Genomic DNA, 19,671 nt, shown 5'->3' on the forward strand with positions numbered 1-19,671 from the left:
GTGTGTGTTCTGGTATGTTGTGTGTGTTCTGGTATTTCTGGTATTTGTTCCTCCATACAGACCTTCTCCAGATCCTTCAGGTTTCGGGGCTGTCGCTGGGCAATACGGACTTTCAGCTCCCTCCAAAGATTTTATTTGGGGTTCAGGTCTGGAGACTGGCTAGGCCACTCCAGGACCTTGAGATGCTTCTTACGGAGCCACTTCTTAGTTGCCCTGGCTGTGTGTTTCGGGTCGTTGTCATGCTGGAAGACCCAGCCACGACCCATCTTCAATGCTCTTACTGAGGGAAGGAGGTTGTTGGCCAAGATCTTGCGATACATGGCCCCATCCATCTTCCCCTCAATATGGTGCAGTCGTCCTGTCCCCTTTGCAGAAAAGCATCCCCAAAGAATGATGTTTCCACCTCCATGCTTCACAGTTGGGATGGTGTTCTTGGGGTTGTACTCATCCTTCTTCTTCCTCCAAACACGGCGAGTGGAGTTTAGAGCAAAAAGGTCTATTTTTGTCTCATCAGACCACATGACCTTCTCCCACTCATCCTCTGGATCATCCAGATGGTCATTGGCAAACTTCAGACAGGCCTGGACATGCGCTGCCTTGAGCAGGGGGACTTTTCATGCGCTGCAGGATTTTAATCCATGACGGCGTAGTGTGTTACTAATGGTTTTCTTTGAGACTGTGGTCCCAGCTCTCTTCAGGTCATTGACCAGGTCCTGCCGTGTAGTTCTGGGCTGATCCCTCACCTTCCTCATGATCATTGATGCCCCATGAGCTGAGATCTTGCATGGAGCCCCAGACCGAGGGTGATTGACCATCATCTTGAACTTCTTCCATTTTTTAATAATTGCGGCAACAGTTGTTGCCTTCTCACCAAGCTGATTGCCTATTGTCCTGTAGCCCATCCCAGCCTTGTGCAGGTCTACAATTTTATCCCTGATGTCCTTACACAGCTCTCTGGTCTTGGCCATTGTGGAGAGGTTGGAGTCTGTTTGATTGAGTGTGTGGACAGGTGTCTTTTATACAGGTAACGAGTTCAAACAGGTTCAGTTAATACAGGTAATGAGTGGAGAACAGGAGGGCTTCTTAATGAAAAACTAACAGGTCTGTGAGAGACGGAATTCTTACTGGTTGGTAGGTGATCAAATACTTATGTCATGCAATAAAATGCTAATTCATTACTTAGAAATCATACAATGTGATTGTCTGGATTTTTGTTTTAGATTCCGTCTCTCACAGTTGAAGTGTACCTATGATAAAAATGACAGACCTCTACATGCTTTGTAAGTAGGTAAACCTGCAAAATCGTCAGTGTATCAAATACTTGTTCTCCCCACTGTACAGAATAGCCAAGTTATTGTTACTCATTGTGTCTTTATTCCTCCTGTTTTTATTTTTCTATTATTCTATTATAACTTTTTTGTTCTCCCTGCATTGTTGGGAAGGGCCCGTAACTAAGCATTTCACTGTTAGTCTACACCTGTTGTTCATGAAGCATGCCATTTGATGTGATTTATGAACACAACTACACACACTTATACAGACAGCTCATGCTACACACACACAAAACACCAACACACACACGAACACATCTACACAACGTATTGTGATAATGATTCACAATTCAGCAGCACAAGCACTCACCCACTCCAAGAGCTTGAGTCCAATACTGCGAAAGCACATTGGTTTACACAAAAGTATTTCTAAAGTAATGTATCAGTCTAGACTGTGTGTGTGTGTGTGTGTGTTTAACTATACTTGTGGGGACCAGAAATCCCCACAAGAATAGTAAAAAATCAAAAATTTGACCAACTGGGGACATTTTGTTAGTCCCCACGAGGTCAAATGCTATTTCTAAGGGGTTTAGGGTTAAGGTTAGAATTAGTGTTAGAGTTGGAATTATGTTTAGAATTAGGGTTAGGAACTAGGGTTAGTTTTGGGGTTATGGTTAGGAGCTAGGGTTAGGTTTAGGGTCAAAGTTAGATTTTGGGGTTAAGCTTAGGGTTAGGGTTAGAAAAAGGGTACAGGTTAGGGTACGGGTTAAGGTTAGGGGTTAGGGAAAATAGGATTTTGAACAGGACTGAATTGTGTGTCCCCACAAGCTTAGCTGTACAAGGCTGTGTGCGTGTGTGTGTGTGTGTGTGTGTGTGTGTGTGTGTGTGTGTGTGTGTGTGTGTGTGTGTGTGAGAGAGGTATAATTAAGCAATAAGGACCGAGGGAATGTGGTATATGGCCAATATACCACAGCTAAGGGTTGTTCTTAGACACGACGCCTGGATAGAGCCCTTAGCCGTGGTATATTAGCCATATATCACAAACCCCCGAGGTGCCGTATTGCTATTATAAACTGGTTACCAATGTAATTAGAGATGTAAAAATAAATGTCATACGTGTGGTATACTTTTGTAATTTTTTTAACCTTAATTTAACTAGGCAAGTCAGTTAAGAACAAATTCTTATTTACAATGACGGCCTACCAAAAGGCAAAAGACCTCCTGCGGGAACGGGGGCCTGGGATTAAAAATAAAACAAATTTAAAAAATATATAAATATAGGACAAAACACACATCACAACAATAGAGACAACACTACATAAAGAGAGACCTAAGACAACAACACAGCATGGTAGCAGCACAAAACATGGCACAAACATTATTGGGCACAGACAACAGCTTAAAGGGCAAGAAGGTAGAGACAACAATGCATCTTGCAAAGCAGCCACAACTGTCAGTAAGAGTGTCCATGATTGGGTCTTTGAATGAAGAGATTGAGATAAAACTGTCCATTTTGAGTGTTTGTTGCAGCTTGTTCCAGTCGTTAGCTGCAGCGAACTGAAAAGACGAGCAACCCAGGGTGTGTGCTTTGGGGACCTTTAACAGAATGTGACTGGCAGAACGGGTGTTTTATGTGGAGGATGAGGGCTGCAGTAGATATCTCAGATATCTAAGAGGGTTTTATAAATAAGCATCAACCAGTGGGTCTTGCAACCGGTATACAGAGATGACCAGTTTGTTTACAGAGGAGTATAGAGTGCAGTGATGTGTACTATAAGGAGCATTGGTGGCAAATCTGATAGTAAAGAATATCTAGCCGCTCGAGAGCACCCTTATACCCTGTCTACACCGCCAGTGTCGTTTGCACGAGCATTGCAAAATAAATGTAGAAATCTATGTTATTCAATTATTGCACCCACACTGCTCGCACGCGCCAACGAGCATCTGCGTTGACAAGGGCTAAAATAGAAGTCAGTTCTATTTGTGACGCAGATCTCGCTGCAAGTCCTGCCTCTCCCATCTCCTCGTTGGTTTATTTAAGCAGGTACCCACGTGCCATCTCCTCATTGGTTATACCCACGTGGGTGACTGGAAGACGATCGAGGTCAGTGGCAGTAATGCACCTAATTTATGAAAGTTTCCAATCGCAATATAAAGTCCAGAGAAGAAAAGGACTGGAAGGAGGAGAGACGACTAGACACTATTTAGTTGACAGTTTTATGTGTGGATTAATTGTCGGAGTAGAGGACCTTGTACAAATTAGCTAGCAACAGCAAGCTAGCTAAAGAGGACAAATTACCTAGCAAGTTCAAGCTAGCTAGCTAAATTGCCATAAATGTTTAATGCTTTCCGGCCTGTCCCCAAATTAATGTAATTGGTTCAGAATTTGTTTTGATGTTTTAACATGCATGTTGTGATCGCTTTTGATGTAGGGGGACAAAATAAATGTATGCACGATGGCACATGATGGTGCACGCATGCAGCCGATTTGGGTTCCGTGTTACCTGGCGATCTATAAATGATGTCTCAGTAATCTAGCATGGGTAGGATGGTTATCTGAATCAGGGTTAGTTTGGCAACTGGGGTGAAAGAGGAGTGATTACGATAAAGGAAACCAAGTCTCGATTTAACTTTAGCCTGCAGCTTTAATATGTGCTGAGAGAAGGACAGTTTACCGTCTAGCCATTCTCCCAAGTACTTGTATGAGGTGACTACCTCAAGCTCTAAACCCTCAGAGGTAGTAATCACACCTGTGGGGTAGGGGCATTCTTACCAAACCACATGACCTTTGTTTTGGAGGTGTTCCGGACAAGGTTAAGGACAGAGAAAGCTTGTTGGACACTAAGAAAGCTTTGTTGTTAGAGCATTTAACACAAAATCCAGGGAGGGGCCAGCTGAGTGTTAGACTGCATCATCTGCATATAAATGGATGAGAGAGATTCCTACTGCCTGAGCTATGTTGTTGATGTAAATTGAAAAGAGTGTGGGGCCTGGGATTGAGCCTTGGGGTTCTCCCTTGGTGACATGCAGTGGCTGAGACAGATGATTTTCTAACTTTATACACTGCACTCTTTGAGAGAGGTAGTTAGCAAACCAGGCCAAAGACCCCTCAGAGACACCAATACTCCTTACCCGGCCCACAATAATGGAATGGTCTACCTTATCAAAAGCTGTGGCCAAGTCAATAAAAATAGCAGGAGAACATTGCTTAGACCTTATACGGTCTGATATATCACATCTGTCAGCCAATCAGCATTCAGGGCTTGAACCACCCAGTTTATAATATCCCTATATACCACTCGGCTCACAACACAGGCCAGAAGTGTACACTATAGATGCTGCAGGATATGGAAAGTGTAGAATTGCATTCTACTTCACACAGCATTATAGGTCAGCAGATCAGCACTAGCCCTGTAACAAAGATGCATACAGGCTCACACACACAAGAACTCACACACAAACACACACACACACACACATGTAGCCGCTCATAAAACACATATCCCGTTGTGAAGGTTTTATTTTCCATTGCCCTGCTACAGCAGAGAGAGCATGGCGTTGTCTGCTCTAGTTCAATACTTTCACAAGGCGCTGTGGAGACACTGTGCCTATAGAATAATGGGCAATTGGGTTGTTGGTTTTTAAAGGAAAGGCATTACTAGATGTAGACTTGCTCCTGCAATACTACATGTAAAATAAACTGTCACGTCCTACTGGGCACACACTGGTTGAATCAACGTTGTTGCTACGTCATTTTAATTATATTATGTTGAACCAATGTTAAATCAATGTTAAATTGACATCTGTGCCCAGTGGAATGCATACTGTAAATATGATTAGCTCATGGTCATTGCTATCATCTAAATTTAATAACACTAAGAACACAAAATCAAATCCCTCACTTTTACTTGATGTGTGATCGGTGGTCTGGGTTGATTCAATCTTATGTGTGTTCTGGTATTTGTTGTGTGTTCAAATCTCTGTGTGTTATGTGTGTTCTGGTATTTGTTATGTGTTCAAATCTCTGAGATGTGTGTGTTCTGGTGTTTGTTGTGTGTTCAAATCTCTGTGTGTTGTGTGTGTTCTGGTATTTGTTGTGTGTTCAAATCTCTGTGTGTTGTGTGTGTTCTGGTGTTTGTTGTGTGTTCAAATCTCTGTGTGTTGTGTGTGTTCTGGTATTTGTTGTGTGTTCAAATCTCTGTGTGTTGTGTGTGTTCTGGTGTTTGTTGTGTGTTCAAATATCTGAGATGTGTGTGTTATGTGTGTTCTGGTGTTTGATGCGTGTTCAAATCTCTGTGTGTTGTGTGTTCTGGTGTTTGTTATGTGTTCAAATCTCTGTGTGTTATGTGTGTTCTGGTGTTTGTTGTGTGTTCAAATCTATGTGTGTTATGTGTGTTCTGGTGTTTGTTGTGTGTTCAAATCTATGTGTGTTATGTGTGTTCTGGTGTTTGATGCGTGTTCAAATCTCTGTGTGTTATGTGTGTTCTGGTGTTTGTTATGTGTTCAAATCTCTGTGTGTTGTGTGTGTTCTGGTATTTGTTGTGTGTTCAAATCTCTGTGTGTTATGTGTGTTCTGGTGTTTGTTATGTGTTCAAATCTCTGTGTGTTATGTGTGTTCTGGTGTTTGTTATGTGTTCAAATCTCTGTGTGTTGTGTGTTTTGGTGTTTGTTATGTGTTCAAATCTCTGTGTGTTATGTGTGTTCTGGTGTTTGTTATGTGTTCAAATCTCTGTGTGTTGTGTGTGTTCTGGTGTTTGTTGTGTGTTCAAATCTCTGTGTGTTATGTGTGTTCTGGTGTTTGTTATGTGTTCAAATCTCTGTGTGTTATGTGTGTTCTGGTATTTGTTATGTGTTCAAATCTCTGTGTGTTATGTGTGTTCTGGTGTTTGTTGTGTGTTCAAATCTCTGTGTGTTATGTGTGTTCTGGTGTTTGTTATGTGTTCAAATCTCTGTGTGTTATGTGTGTTCTGGTGTTTGTTGTGTGTTCAAATCTCGGTGTGTTATGTGTGTTCTGGTGTTTGTTGTGTGTTCAAATCTCTGTGTGTTATGTGTGTTCAAATCTCTGTGTGTTATGTGTGTTCTGGTGTTTGTTATGTGTTCAAATCTCTGTGTGTTATGTGTGTTCTGGTATTTGATGCGTGTTCAAATCTCTGTGAGATGTCTGTACATTTATCATGCTTTTGACCTGTAAACATCAGCATGGTTGGTCCACATCACCATGAAATAAAACAATGTTCTGTGACCGTTGTATTCCTCTTCATTCAATCCACCTGTTCTCCGTCTAGGTTGACCTCTACTGGTGTGGTAGGAGAGAAAACAAAGGCACCAGAACTGGTGTGAGTGAGAGGGGGCTGGGTCGAAGACAAGGGCTGGTAATGATAGAACCATTATGAATGCATGAAAATGAAACGTCCAACTCAATAAATATACACGCTCAGATGACGGAGAATGGAGGATGGTCTCTCTCGTACCCAGGCCCCTGGGGGGACGGAATCGTTATTAGGCTCTGTTCGGCCTGTTCATTTATATTCAGTGGAATGCTATCATATTAGAGCCAGGGCTGAATACAGATGTGGATGTGGTCTAAGGCTAGAGCAATGTCTACAAAAATGGAGGGTTGGAAGGACCTATTGGAAGGTGTGTGTGTGTGAGTGTGTGTGCGAGAGAGAGAGAAAGAGAGACAGACAGACAGAGAGAAAGAGAGAAAGAGTTAGCGAGACAGAGAAAGAGACAGAGAGATGATATCCCCCATTGCGCCTCAGAACTATTAATGTAATGTAATGCTTGTACAGAGGCTGAGGCACCATTATTTGCTGTAGTATCACAGTTTGGTTAATAAGTAATTGGCCCATTTTCATTTGTTTCAAGATTCCACAGCTAATTACCATAAATCAACCTACTAACACAGAGAAGCTTCTCTCCTCAACGCTGAGTAAGAGCATCATTAGCTGGCTGCAGTGTGCGTGTCTCGCTCCACTGCAGAATGATTGACTGTTAATATGTGCACTCTTCTCTTCTGTCGGGCCCTACTCAGTCAGCTGCCATGGGGTTTGTTATGACAGAGAATACACTACTAACACACATGCACGTGCACACACACACTATCTCCCAGCAGAAACAATGCTAGCAACCCTGGGCAGCGGAGACATCACACATTCATCAGTAGAACGAGTAGGATTCTCTGTGTTTTCACATGCAGAGGAGATTTCTTTTGATAAAAAGGCTTTATCTGCCTTCCTGATGAAGACTATATTTTATGGAAAAATATGTACGTTTCTGAACGATTTCTGAGCGGCGCAGAATACTGTTAGATTTCAGAAGGGCGCTCCTCCCTCACTACTTTTGCCGTTCACGTCACGGGCCATAGCACAGAGCACTAAAGTCAACTCCCTCAGTGATAAACCTCTAAGATAAAAACAAATAGGTGAACAGGTGAGTAAGAAATAATAAAGCAACAACGAAAGCATTTCAACATTATACTAAACTCCTCCGACATCTCATCTTCTATGATCTCTCTCCTTTACCCATTTATCCCTAAACATGATCTAGCTCCATCCCTTCTTTCTGATCCAGTCTGATATGTCCTCTGTATCCTGTGACATTTCACTCCTAGACTGCATCCCAAATGACATCCTATTCCCTATATAGTGCATTACTTTTGACCAGGGCCCATAGAGAAAAGGGTGCCATTTAGGACACACACCTAGTCTCCTGCCAGTCCATCTGCATTGTGGAGAAAACTCCAACCCTATCCCAGTCTCATAGATGGGATAAAAGTCTCTATTGGCAGAGAAACAGACCGAAAGAGAGAAACTGAGGTCAAGTCACTCTGGCCTTTCTCTCTGCTTGTCACTGATCTCCTGTCATGGGCTGGCCTGAACAGACCCCTGTAAATGAAACATCCGGACAGGATTTGAATTCAAAACACCTTGAACCTGACTGACTGCAAAGAGCTTGAGTATCCATTGACAGCTGCATTGACTGACTGGGGTATTGTGTTATTTGTGTGTTTAGGAAATGGATCATTTGACATATTTGATTATTGCTTTTCGATGGATAATGGTAAGGATGTGGTCATGAGGGATAAAAGGAAAGATTAAAGGCAAAATTCAGTTCAAACACACACACACACACACACAAACACACACACACACACACACACACACACACACACACACACACACACACACACACACACACACACACACACACACACACACACACACACACTGACCTTCAGATATTAACTGTGACCTTTAAGAGTGATTTTCTCTCTCAGCGTGCATCATCACATCAATAAACATTGCCTTCGGACATGGCTCAAGCCATTATCGGTGTGTCACAGTCTACCTGACAGCGTATACACACACACACACGCACACAGCAGGCCCTGAGCATCCTCCTCAGTGAATTTCATAAAAATAGAAATTGTGAAATGTTTAAAAAGTGATCCTTTTTAGATAAAACTATGCTAAAAATATGAATGTCATCAGCTAGCTTCTGTCCTCCTCTGGTTACATTGACTTCAGTACAAAACCTACAGTAGGGGGCTCATGGTTCTCACCCCCTTCCATGGACTTACACAGTAACATACTCCAATCTATCAGAGCTCTTGCAGCATGAACTGACATGCTGTCCACCCAATTAAAGGATCAGATAATTAATCTAGTACTGGAAGCATAAGCTACAGCTAGCTAGTACTGAAGTGCATAACATGTGGTGAGTTATTGACTCAAAGAGAGAGAAAGACAAGTTGAACAATTTTGAACAAAAAATTATTTCAAAATTAAGGAAAAGCAAGAGAGAGAGAGAGAGACATATATATTTCATAGTATATATTTTTTCAACGTTCCCTTACTTACAGTAGCTAGCATCAAATGCATGTAGCTAGTTTAGCCTCCTCAAACACCCTGCTCAAACATAGAGGGATGCTATGTTAGCTAGCTGACTATGGAACTCTCCCAAGTCAAAGTGTAACTGTTAAACTGTTTGCTGCTGACTGTTCAATGTCACTGTACTGCATGATTGTAGCGGGTTTACTGACGTGTTAGTTCTAGTAGCTATGATGATTATGATGTGACAACAATGTAGGCTGTTTTGTAGTGGTCAGCGGTCATGATATTAAGGTTTTCTGGCCTGGTCTCAGACAGCTGATGTGTTGTGCACTGAAGTCCACAAGCAAAGGGAAAAGGTGAGAGGAGGAGAACGCCTTGATAGATGTGAGAAGGAATTATATTTACAAGTATGTGGCTGCTATGAAAGTGAACTGTGTGGACATGTGATCAAGTGTGTATTCATTATGCCGATTCTGTTGAAAACGTTTCTCAAACGGAACAAAACAGTGATAAACATACCTGAATTTGTCCAATAGAAACTTATTTGCAACTGTTGGACTAATGATTACACCCTAGATCAGCTAGACGCAGGTAAGAGTGTGCAAGGCGGTATTGAATGTGTCACTGTCTGCCACCATGATTACTCAAAATGACGTTGTCGACTTTTCATTACCTACGTTGTAAACTTTCATCCCAACGTGTGCCAGTCTTCCACAACCACAAAGGCCTAAATAATCTGCATTTCTGTTCCTTCTTTAATGCATTTTTGGAATCGCAAATGCTGTCACTACAAACCACAAATGTATCCTACAAAACTACTTCCGGAGGGTGGGGGGAGGGGAGGAGGGGTCTACCAGATTTGCAAAATACCACATTAAAACTTCCCTACACTTCCAAGTACGCAACACTTGTTTTCCAGCACTCCCTGTTACTCCCTAAAATCCTGGCTGACAGCTGCAGTACAGGTGTATTGTTAGATGAAAAATACTGCCACTGAAGACAAGCTCCCTCTTTCACCTGTCAAACACTTCTAACGGAACAAGGGGAGATGACAGGTTTGTGTGTCACAGGAGGCTGCTGAGGGGAGGACGGCTCATAATATAATGGCTGCAATGGAGTCAATGGAATGGTACCAAACACATGTTTTCACACGTGTTCGATAACATCCATTTCCTCACAATTAAGATACCACCAGCTGCCTGTGTGTTTGTTTTACTATCCTTGTAGGTACCAGAATTCCTCATGGGGTTAGTAAAACAAGGAAAATGCTGACGAGTGGGGACATTTTGACAGTCCCCAAGAGGAAAAATGCTATTTTAGGCTTAGGGGTTAGGTTTAGGGTTACAATTAGGGTTACAATTAGGGTTACAATTAAGGTTGGAGTTAGGGTTAGGGGTTACGGTTAGGGTTAGGGTTAGGAGGTAGGGTTAGGGGTTGCGGTTAGGTTTAGGGTTGGGGTTAGGACGTAGGGTTAGGGGTTACGGTTAGGTTTAGGGTTAGGGTTAGGAGTTAGGGTTAGGTATAGATTTGGGTTAGGGTTAAGGGTTAGGGTTAGGGTTAAGGTCAGGTTAAGAGTTAAGGTTAGTGTTAGGGAAAATAGGATTTTGGATTAAATCAATTATTTGGTCTCCACAAGGATAGCAATACAAAACTGTGTGTATGTGTGTGCATGCGTGTGTGTGTGTGTGTGTGTGTTCGTGTGTGTGTGTGTGTGTGTGTGTGTGTGTGTGTGTGTGTGTGAGAGACACAAGCTCAGTCACCACTCAGTCCCAACAATTACCATTTCTACCACAGATGACAACTTGTAGTTTGAACTGTCCCTGCACAGGTGAAAGATTGTAGGCTCCACACGGTCACTGTACAATGCCCTGCAGGACCACATTTAAGTTGTCTGGAGACAATAGCTGTCTAAAACACCAGACAGTCAGGGGCCATGGTAAATGAATTTGGGTTGCCAAGGAAACCACTGGCTGCAGAGGGAGCAAAATGTATCTAGCAGGACCAGGTTTCATTTCGAATTGAGAAACAGAAATGTATACTGAACAAAAATATAAATGCAACATGTAACGTGTTGGTCCCATGTTTCATGACCTGAAATAAAAGATCCCAGAAATGTTTCATGCGCACAGAAGCTTAATTCTCTCAAATGTTGTGTACAAACTTGTTTACATCCCTTTAAGTGAGCATTTCTCCATTGACAAGATAATCCATCCACCTGACAGGTGTGGCATATCCAGAAGCTAATTAAACATCATGATCACTACACAGGGGCACCTTGTACTGGGGACAATAAAAGGCAACTCTAAAATGTGCAATTTTGTCACACAGCACAATGCCACAGATGTCAAATATAATCTCATTTTATTGGTCACATACACATGGTTAGCAGATGTTAATGCGAGTGTAGAGACATGCTTGTGCTTCTAGTTCCGACAGTGGAGTAATATCTAACAAATAATCTAACAATTCCCAACAACTACCTAATACACACACATCTAAAGCTGTAAATGAGAATACGTACACATAAATATATGGATGAGCGATGGCCGAGCGGCATGGGCAAGGTGCAGTAGATGGTATAAAATACAGTATATACATGTGATTTGAGTAATATAAGATATGTAAACATTATTAAAGTAGCATTATTTAAAGTGGCATTGTTTAAAGTGACTAGTGGTCCATTTATTGAAGTGTCCAGTGATTGGGTCTCAATACAGTATATACATGTGATATGAGTATTGTAAGATATGTAAACATTATTAAAGTGGCATTATTTAAAGTGGCATTGTTTAAAGTGACTAGTGGTCCATTTATTGAAGTGTCCAGTGATTGGGTCTCAGTACAGTATATACATGTGATATGAGTATTGTAAGATATGTAAACATTATTAAAGTGGCATTATTTAGAGTGGCATTGTTTAAAGTGACTAGTGGTCCATTTATTGAAGTGTCCAGTGATTGGGTCTCAATGTGGGCAGCAGCCTCTGAGTTAGTGATTGTTGTTTAACAGTCTGATGGCTATGAGATACAAGCTGTTTCTCAATCTCTCGGTCCCAGTTTGATACACCTGTACTGACCTTGCCTTCTGGATGATAATGGTGTGAACAGGGAGTGGCTCGGGTGGTTGTAGGCTTTCCTGTGACATCGGGTGCTGTAGGTGTCATGGATGGCAGGTAGTTTGCCCCCGGTGATGCATTGTGCAGAGCGCACCACCCTCTGGAGAATATTGCGGTTGAGGGTGGTGCAGTTGCTGTACCAGGCTGTGGTACAGCCCGACAGGATGCTCTTGATTGTGCATCTGTAAAAGTTTTCTTCAGCCTGCTGAGGTTGAAGAGACGCTGTTGCGCCTTCTTCACAACACTGTTTGTGTGGGTGGACCTTTCAGTTGATCTGGGATATGTACGTCCAGGAACTTAAAACTTTCCACCTTCTCTACTGCTGACCATTCAATGTGGATAGGGGAGTTGTCCTGCTGTTTCCTGAAGTCCATAACTATCTCCTTTGTTTTGTTGATGTTGAATGAGAGGTTGTTTTCCTGACACCACACTCTGACTGCCCTCACATCCTCCCTGTGCACTGTCTTGTCGTTGTTGGTGATCAAGCCCACTACTGTTGTGTCGTCTGCAAACTTGACGATTGAGTTGGAGGCATGCATGGCCACGCAGTCGTGGGTGAACAGGGAGTACAGGAGAGGGCTGAGCACACACCCTTGTGGGGCCCTGTTGAGGGTCATTGAAGTGGAGATGTTGCTTCCTACCTTCACCACCTGGGGGAGGCACATCATAAAGTCCAGGACCCAGTTGCACAGGGCGAGGTTGAGACCCAGGACCTCCAGCTTGATGATGAGCTTGGAGGGTACTGTGGTGTTGAATGCTGAGCTGTAGTCAATGAAGAGCATTCTTACATAGGTATTTTTTTTTTGTCCAGATGGGATAGGGCAGCGTGCAGTGTGATGGCTTTTGCGTCATCTGTGGACCTGTTGGGGTGGTATGCAAACTGAAGTGGGTCTAGCGTGGCCGGTGAGGTGGAGGTGATTCTTGACTAGTCTTTCAAAGCACTTCATGATGACAGAAGTGAGTGCTAAGGGGGCGGCAGTCATTTAGTTCAGTTTTCTTTGTCTTCTTGGGTACAAGAACAATGGTAGCCATCTTGAAGCATCTGGGGACAACAGATTCGGATAGGGAGCGATTAAATATGTTTGTAAACACACCAGCCAGCTGGTCTGCTGATGCTCTGAGGACGTGGCTAGGGATGCCGTCTGGGACAGCAGCCTTGCGAGGGTTAACATGTTTAAATGTTTTACTCACGTCAGCCACTAAGAAGGAGAGGGGGTGTCCGCAGACGTTGTTAGCGAGCCACGACTGTGACACTGTATTATCCTCAAAGTGGGCAAAGGAGGTGTTTAGTTTGTCTGGTAGCGTGACGTCGGTGTCTGTTATGTGGCTGTTTTTATTTTTGTAGTCCGTGATTTCCTGTAGACCCTGCCACATACGTTTCGTGCCTGAGCCATTGACTCCACCTTGTCCCTGTAACGGGATTTCGCTTGTTAGATTGCCTTGCGGAGGGAATAACTACACTGTTTATGTTCAGCCATATCGCCAGACCTCTTTCCATGGTTAAATGACGGTTGATCGCGCTTTCAGTTTTTCGTGAATGCCGCCATCCATCCACGGTTTCTGGTTAGGATAGGTTTTAATAGTCAGTGGTTACAACATTGCCAATGCACTTATTTGTAAACACACTCACCGTGTCAGCATATAGATCAATGTCATTCTCTGAGGCTGACTGGAACATATTCCAGTCCACGTGATCAAAACAATCTTAGAGCGTGGCTTCCGATTGGTCAGTCCAGGTCCTCATCACTGGTACATCCTGTTTGAGATTCTGCCTATAAGCTGGGACGAGCAAGATGGCGTCGTGGTCAGATTTGCTGAAAGGAGGGCGGGGGGGGGGTTTTGTATGCATTGTGGAAGTTAGAGTAGCAGTGGTCGAGGGTATTAGCCTTACGTGTCGTGCAGTCAATATGCTGATAACATTTAGGTAACATTGATCTGAAATTAGCTTTTTTAATATCCACAGCTAAAATAAATGCATTCTACATAGTTTACAGAGAGTCAAGTGAAGTTCCTTGAGGGCCGTCTTGGTGTTCACTTGAGGGGGGATGTACACAGCTGTGAATATAACTGACGAGAACTCTCTTGGTAGGTAGAATGGCCGGCATTTGATTGTAAGGGATTCTAAGTCAGGTGAGCAGAAGGACTCGAGTTCCTGTGTTGTTATGATCGCACCATGGGCTGTTAATCATAAAGCATACCCCCATGCCCTTCCTCTTCCCATAGAGGTGTTTATCTCTGTCGGCACGATGCATGGAGAAGTTTTGAGGGAGCGTGCAATTGACATGCTGATTGCAGGAATGTCCACCAGAGCTGTTGCCAGATAATATAATGTTAATTTCTCTACCATAAGCCGCCTCCAATGTTGTTTTAGAGAATTTTGCAGTACGTCCAACCGGGTGTCTGGTCTCAGATGGTCCTCCAGGTGAAGAAGCCGGATGTGGAGGTCATGGGCTGGCCACAAGTAATCACGCCAGCCCATCCACACCCGGCTTCTTCACCTGCAGGACCATCTGAGACCAGCCATCCGGACAGCTGATGAAACTGAGGAATATTTATGTCTGTAATGAAGGCCTTTTGTGGGGAAAAATTAATTCTGATTGGCTGGGCCTGGCTACCCAATGGGTGGGTCTATGCCCTCCAAGGTCCACCCATGGCTACGCCCCTGCCCAGTCATGTCAGCTCCATAGATTAGGGCCTAATTAATTCATTTCAATTGACTGAATCCTTATATGAACTGTAATCGTTGAAATTGTTCCATGTTGCATTTATATTATTGTTCAGTATAATATTCAACCTCAAGCAATAAAGTAATTTGTTGTCACAATTTGTGTGGGGGGGGGGGGTACATTTGGCTAAATGCAGTAGAGTCCATGGCCCACATTCAACAGGTCCATAATGAGGTTACTTTAGTTGTATTTTGATTTATTTTTTGATTTATTTTTTGATTTTTTTTATTTTCCCTGCATGACATGTAGAAGTTGTCCCTTTTCAGTTTTAGAAGAGGTGACTGCTAAATGCTAACACCCGTTCCTATACTGTAAGCTGGTTAGCATAGCTAGCAAACAGAAATTGATGTTGGTTGTCAAAGTCATATTTAACTTAATGCAGTTGATTGGTAACGATTACATGAACATGTGCTGAGGTTGACATCCATACAAGCATTATACTTTTTTACCTCAACATAGGAGGAAATACACATACACTAAGTGTACAAAATATTGGGAACACATTTTGCCCTCAAAACAGCCTCAACTCGTTGGTGCATGAACTACAAGGTGTCGAAAGCATTCCACAGATGCTGGCCCATGTTGACTTCAATGCTTCCCACAGTTGTGTTAAGTTGCCTGGATGTCCTTTGGGTGGTGCACCGTTCTTGATACACACAGAAAACTGTTGAACGTGAAAAACCCAGCAGTGTTGCAGTTCTTGACACACTCAAACTGGTGTGCCTGGCACCTACTACCGTACCCCATTCAAAGGCACTTAAATATTTTGTCTTGCCCCTTCACCCTCTGAATGGCAAACATGCACAATACATTTCTCAATTGTTTCTAGGCTTAGAAATCCATCTTTAACCTGTCTCCTCCCCTACATTTACACTAGGGGTCTCCAATAAGTAAATCGCAATCTACCAGTAGCTTGCAGCCCACTTATGAATAGCTCGCCAATCAATTCCGAAAGTATATACATTTTTTCATGTGCTCCATTGCAAACTGTCATAAACATAAAGCTCCCGGCTACTATCCAATCAAAGCCACGTTCACATTATCCCAACCCTGGTTAGCCACTATTGGCTTAAAAAAGCACAACTAAACATAATATTTCCTGCAATATTTCCCCCGTCTATCTGTCTGTTTGGTGCGTGCGTCTGTCTGTTTATCACCTCTTGTGTAGCCAGTTAGCGATGCTAATGATGTGGGATGACCAGGGTTGTCAAACTCAATCAGCGGGCCAGACATAGCCTATTTTTACAAAACAACTTGCATACACCTGGACCCAGCTGGCCATTGTTTTATTTGAAAACATATGGCCCTTTATAATGGCCCCTTAGGATGCTGATTATAGCATTTTTAACATTGACAGCGAATAACCAAAACATGGGGTGTCAGATAGATAGCCTTGTGGTTAGAGCGTTGAACTAATAACTAAAAGGTTGCAAGATCAAATCCCAGAGCTGACAAGGTGGAAATATTTTATTCTGCCCCTGAACAAGGCAATTAACCCACTCTTCCTAGGTTGTCATTGAAAATTAGAACTGACATGCCTAGTTAAAAAAAATGTAAACTTGTAACATGTTTTACATTTTTTTGCATTGCATGGATTACCAGTGCGGTTGAATGCAGCATTGCTGCATGGTGCACACTTTTAGGCCTAGTTGAGTAACCAGCCTAGGCTACTGCTCAAACAGCTGTAATAGGCCTACATGTTTCTCCTTTGCATGGTGTTTTGTATTTTGGTTATTCACTGTCATGCTTTAAAAAGCGATACCAGACTCAGAATTGTAGTAGTCTAGCCAGGACTGTGACATGTGCTTGTACACTTTCCCTCAGCTGCGCATGGTAAACGAGACACAGGAAAGCAGCACAGTTGATGCTGAATTCACCAACAAGCCCTCAGGCTGTAATTTCATAAAGTAGATGACTCATTTGTACTCGCTTGTGAGTCCTGTTGTCTTTTGGTAGTAATATATACCTGCATGTGAATCCTTTATCTTATAACTCTTTGATAACCAAGATGACATTTTTGTGAGGCTACAGCAATGACCAGTTGGAAAAGAAACTTGGCATGGACATTTAGCCTACAACACATTTAAACTTCGGTCCGGTACAGGATTCACCATAAGTGATGATATGATACAGAGCACTGGCTGGCTCATGTGTGGGTCTGGGAAGAGGTGTGGGTCTGGGAAGAGGTGTGTGTGTGTGTGTGTGTGGGTCTGGGAAGAGGTGTGGGTCTGGGAAGAGGTGTGGGTCTGGGAAGAGGTGTGGGTCTGGGAAGAGGTGTGTGTGTGTGTGTGTGTGTGTGTGTGTGTGTGTGTGTGTGTGTGTGTGTGTGTGTGTGTGTGTGTGTGTGTGTGTGTGTGTGTGTGTGTGTGTGTGTGTGAGTGTGTATGTGTATGTGTATGTGTATGTGTGTGTGTGTGTGTGTGTGTGTGTGTGTGTGTGTGTGCGTGCGTGCGTGCGTGTGTGCGTGCATGCGTGCATGCGTGGCAATGTACTGTAGTTTGGCGTGCAGCATGTTGACAGTGCTTGCTGTGACTTGTAGTGCAGCACATCACGGGTGTTTGAAAACTGGCCAAAATGAATTAACATCCCAAATCATTGCACAGACCGGGTAGAATTGTGTAGCAGGCCAAATGGGCCTTGTATTTGACCCATGTGGGGTAGTCTAAGACTTTCCCCAAAATCCTTCTCAATTAAATGTTAACCGCAAAGTAGTCTTACCTGAGAACTATAAATCTCAATGAATTGTATCCAGGGGGCCCATTGTTTTGCGAGCTCTGCCATGACATGTGCTTCAGCAGTAGGCCTAAGCAGAAACATTGCTAGACTGACACATTCCTCTAATACTAGATGTGCAATTAAAGGGGAAATCCATCCCAAAAATAATGTGTTCTGTTTTTTTTTCAGACCTAACAAATTGTCTTCTGTTGTGATTAAAGCATTGACATTGACTCAGAACACCCCTTTAGGTGTTTCTTTATGAATAAGTGTAATATTGAGAGTAAAAAAAACAGGAAAAATAAAACAAATAAAATATATTTTTAAGGGCCTGCCATGCCAAATACTGTTTATTAACCATTATTTTACCAGGTATATTAACAGAAAACACATACCTTGTACACCAAGGACCTGAGGATGAGTTGCAGGGTAGAAAAGAGAAGAATGTGCCTATTATTGCAGGACTTGCAAACCATTACAGACTACAAAGGGAAGCACAGCCGAGAGCTGCCCAGTGACACGAGCCTACCAGGCGAGCTAAACTACTTCTATTCTCGCTTCGAAGCAAATAACACTGAAACATGCATGAGAGCACCAGCTGTACCGGAGACTGTGTGATCATGCTCTCTGCAGCCGATGTGAGTAAGACATTTAAACAGGTCAACAATTACAAGGCCGCAGGGCCAAACGGATTACCAGGACATGTACTGCAAGCCTGCGCTGTCCAACTAGCAAGTGTCTTCACTGAAATGTTCAACCTCTCCCTGTCCGAGTCTATAATACCAACATGTTTTAAGCAGACCACCATAGTGCCTGTGCCCAAGAACACTAAGGTAACCTGCCTAAATGACTACCGACCCGTAGCACTCATGTCTGTAGCCATGAAATGCTTTGAAAGGCTGGTCATGGCTCACATCAACACCATCATCCCAGAAACCCTAGACCCACTCCAGTTTGCATACCACCCCAACAGATCCACAGATGATGCAATCTCTATTGCACTCCACACTGCCCTTTCCCACCTGGACAAAATGAACACCTGCGTGAGAATGCTGTTCATTGACTACAGCTCAGCGTTCAACACCATAGTGCCACTAAGCTAAGGACCCTGGGATTAAACACCTCACTAGGGAGGAGGTTAGAGACCTGGCCATGTGGTGCCAGGACAACAACCCCTCCCTCAACGTGATCAAGACAAAGGAGATGATTGTGGACTACTGGAAAAAGAGGACCGAGCACGCCCCATTCTCATCGACGGGGCTGCAGTGGAGTAGGTTGAGAGCTTCAAGTTCCTTTGTGTCCAAATCACCAACAAACTAACATGGTCCAAGCACAGCAAGACAGTCGTGAAGCGGGCACAACAAAACCTATTCCCCCTCAGGAGACTGAAAAGATTTGGCATGGGTCCTCAGAGGTTCGACAGCTGCACCATCAAGAGCATCCTGACTGGTAGCATCACTGCCTGGTATGGCAACTGCTCGGCCATCCGACCGCAAGGCACTACAGAGACTAGTGCGAACGGCCCAGTACATCACTTTGGCCAAGCTTCCTGCCATCCAGGACCTCTATACCAGGCAGTGTCAGAGGAAGGCCCTAAAAATTGTCAAAGACTCCAGCCACCGTAGTCATAGACTGTTCTCTCTGCTATCACACAGCAAGTGGTACTGGAGCACCAAGTCTAGGTCCAAGAGGCTTCTAAACAGCTTCTACCCCCAAGCCAGAAGACTGCTGAACATCTAGTCAAATGGCTACACAGACTATTTGCATTGCCCCCCTCCCCTCTCCACACCACTGCCACTCTCTGTTGTCATCTATGCATAGTCACTTTAATAACTCTACCTACATGTACATACTACCTCAACTAACCAGTGTCCCTGCACATTGACTCTGTACCGGCACCCCCTTGTATATATTGGTATTTTTTACTGCTGCTCTTTAATTACTTCTTACTTTTATCTCTTATTCTTATCCATATTTTTTTTAAGCTGCGCTGTTGGTTAGGGGCTCGT

The sequence above is a fragment of the Oncorhynchus mykiss genome, chromosome 28, assembly GCF_013265735.2.
Source record: "Oncorhynchus mykiss isolate Arlee chromosome 28, USDA_OmykA_1.1, whole genome shotgun sequence".
Classification (NCBI taxonomy): domain Eukaryota; kingdom Metazoa; phylum Chordata; class Actinopteri; order Salmoniformes; family Salmonidae; genus Oncorhynchus; species Oncorhynchus mykiss.